The sequence below is a fragment of the Phyllostomus hastatus genome, unplaced genomic scaffold (genome assembly GCF_019186645.2).
Source record: "Phyllostomus hastatus isolate PE091 unplaced genomic scaffold, TTU_PhHast_1.1 phas_contig_150, whole genome shotgun sequence".
NCBI lineage: Eukaryota > Metazoa > Chordata > Mammalia > Chiroptera > Phyllostomidae > Phyllostomus > Phyllostomus hastatus.
The window spans coordinates 31386829-31390333 of record NW_025333611.1 but is presented as its reverse complement, the minus strand read 5'-3'; positions in this window follow the sequence as shown (position 1 = coordinate 31390333).

Genomic DNA, 3505 nt, shown 5'->3' with positions numbered 1-3505 from the left:
TGAGCTCTGAGTGGAGTGTTCTCCCTCAATTCTTCCAAGTGCAGGCCATACTCATCCTTGAGGTCTCAACCCAAATGCCTCCTCCTCCATGAAGCCCTCTCTGACCACAGTAATCCTTTCAATCTGCATGATTCTGTCTCAGTATCTATTCCTCCTAGGGGGATATAAGGTCCATGGGAGTCAACACGACAGCCGATTCTTCTTCATTGCCGTATTCCCGTGGCTAGATCTACAGTAGGCGCTCAGGTGCTTAGATGAATAAATGACAGATTTAATTTTATAAAATGTTCTTAAATTTATATTATTTATGAAATTATGAATATACAATGTTCCCAGTGGATCCATAACAAAGGGTAGATAGAACATTTTAAAAACCTGAGTAAAGTGCCCTAACTGGTGTGGCTCAGTGGTTGAGCATTGTCTTGTGAACTGAAAAGTTCCTGGTCCAGGCACATGCCTGGGTTGTGGGCCAGGTCCCTGGCTGGTTGTGTGCCAGAGGCAACCGATTGATGTTTCTTTCACACATTGATATTTCTCTCCCTCCCTTCCCATCTCTCTAAAAATAAATAAAATCTTTTTTAAAAGAATATCCGAGTAAGGAAGACATTTCACAAATCATTAAGCAATGAGCAACGTACACCCACTTGCTTGTTGTGTGGTCTCTTGAGAATTTTAAAGGCCATTTCACCCTCTTCCCCCTTTCAATTCTTATAGTAACTGCGTGAGGAAGGCATGAGTATGTGGGAACTCCAACTCTGTAAAGGATGAGAGAGAGAGTTAGTGACTATGCTTTCTTGCCCAATTCCCCACCCACTAGTTATAAAAAAAAAAAAAAGAAAAGAAAAGAATTAAGAATATTCAAATGGCAGTTCAGCAGTTCAAAACACCATCAGAACAGCAGATGTTTATCTAGGCAGTCAACAACTTCTGAGGTTTAGCTTCTAGGATTTCTTTCAATAGCATGTAAGTATGCAAATGATCTCCTGCAGAAAAAATACACCAAGCTCAGAAATTAATTACTCACTATTTTAAATATCAAGAAGATTGGAGAGTGGGATGCTTACCAAGATTTTGTGTAGATAACATATTTTACAATAAATGACAATACTCAACCATTTATTTCGTTCCAAAGATAAAGTTTGACATTTTTATTTTGTGATAAAAAACCATGTGTCATGAATTATTTCTCTAGGAATAAAACAAAATAGTTATTTGTTCTGGGAAGCCACCGCACAAATGGCACGCACAAAACACTAAATTTCTAAGTAAAACCCATTCTGCCTTTTTCTCTAAACAGCCAAGAGATAACTAATTATGAGAATCCTCAAGCACTAATCATCAAATAGTTATTTCTAAGTTGGTATTTCCCAACCAAGTGGGATGGGGCAAGCCCCACTGGATGTACTGTCCTCACTACAGGTTCCTCTCCCCCAGGGAGCGTGGTGTCCAGCTGGGTGTCCTGCACCTCGCTCTTAAGCAAACTCTGGGCCCCGTCTGGCTCCCACGCCATTTCTAGAGCTCCAGACCTAGAACCTTGTCCTCTTCCCATCCCTGCCCCCTTACTGCCCCCTGTCGTGAATAACAACCCAGGCCATTTTTGTAAGTAGATTTGTTTATCTTCACTGAAGGACATGCTTATTGATTTAAGAGAGAGTAATAGCATGTGAGAAAGAAACATCCATCTGCTAGATTTCTCTGACCCCAGAGCCTGCGCTCTTGTCTGCTGATTCAACTGTAAAGCCTATACTCCAAGTCCACTTAACACAATCAGAGAATCAAACTATTGCTGGGGCTGGGGGAGGTAGATTCTAGAGACCAGCCGCTTTAAAATGGCTTAAACAATGAGGAAATTGACCAAGTCACAAAACACTGAATCTGCAGATCAAGTGGCCTCAGGGGCCCGGGGGCATGGGGACTCTGGCTCCTCTGTCTCTCTGTGCGCTGCCTTTGCCCCCAGGCGGCCTCCTCCAGTACGACTGTCTCAGGTCTGGGTCTCGCGTGCAGACATGGTATAAATTCTAGATTTTAAATTGCTGCCAAGCAATTTTAATGTTTTCACTTTAAATGTATATTACTAAAATGCCCCCCAGAAAGTTGTTCTGAAATGTAACTAGATAATTTATATCCATAATAATGTTATCAGTCAGGTCTAAGAACGTCCACTTTCGCCACCCCTGCCAGCAAGGTTTCATTAACCTTGACCAGTGTGCTCAGCATATAAAAGATGCTCATGTATATTTGTTGAATTAATGAATTGTTGCTCATTTATATTTCTTCATTTGTGAATTACCTGTCTGGGCTCACTTTCCTCTTGATGTCTTGAGTTTCTTACTTCGTGGGTTCTAAGAGGTCCTTATAGATCTTTGTTTTTCAGATTATTATTTTCCTCTACTTGTTCTGCTTATAGTATTTTTGGCTGAGTAGATATTTTTGTATGGTTAAATACGTAATGGTTTATAATATATTTACCTCTATTTTTCTAGACTTAATTATTTCATTTCAAGCAATTAAATCTTTAGTCTTTGGAGTTTAATTGAGGCTATACAAGAAACCCAATTTTTTTCTTTGGAAAGTGCAGTGAATACTGTTATTGGTTAAACATTTCTTTTGCCTACTGCTCTGAAGTACCGAGTTTCTGGGCAACAGTGGAAGTTTGCCTTTACTGAGTACCAAATTCCTGTTTTAACGGGTATGTTTCTGGACTCTCTGACTGGTCTCAGTGAGCTGTCTATTTATATTGGGGTTATGGTACGGTGATCTTTAGTGTCTATAGTTCTTTTGTATGTTTAACTATATATGGCTGGGAATGTCTGCCTGCCTCTTATCACTTGTCATTTGCAAAAGTGGATAATTTCAAACATTTTAGGTCTAGATTGTCTCTAGAATCCTTTTGAAAAGTCCTCCCCCCAAAAAAAACCCTATTGGAATTTTAATTGTGATTATTTTTTATTGAAATTGAATTTGGGAAAAATTAATACTTTAAAAAATTGAATGTCTCCATCCAAGATGATAATATGGCTGTACATAGTCAAGTCTTTTTTATTTCTCTCAATTCAATTATATAGTTTTTTTTCTCATACAAATTTTCCATAGTTGCACACAGTTTATCCCTAGGTTTAACTGTTTCTTTAACAATATTTACTGAGAATTTATTGTAGCCTGCCCATTGTTCCAGGCTTTTGGGATAAAGCAGCAAACACAACAAAGTCCCTGGTCTTGCGAAGCCTACGTTCTAGAGAGCAGAGAAAGACAATAAACCAGTAACAATGTTGGTAACATGTCAGGTGGTGACAAGTGTCACAAAAACCAAAAGCACGTAGGAAACAGTGACGGGGGTTGTTCTTTAAGGCGGCCAATGAAGGCCTCTCTGATATGGTGATTTGAGGAGAGCCCCAGAGAAAGTGAGTGAGTCAGGAGGATGTCTTGGGGAAGAACATTTCAGGCAGAGGGAACAGAAAGTGCAAAGGCCCTGTGACTAGAGTACGTCCACCACACAGGAGGACCA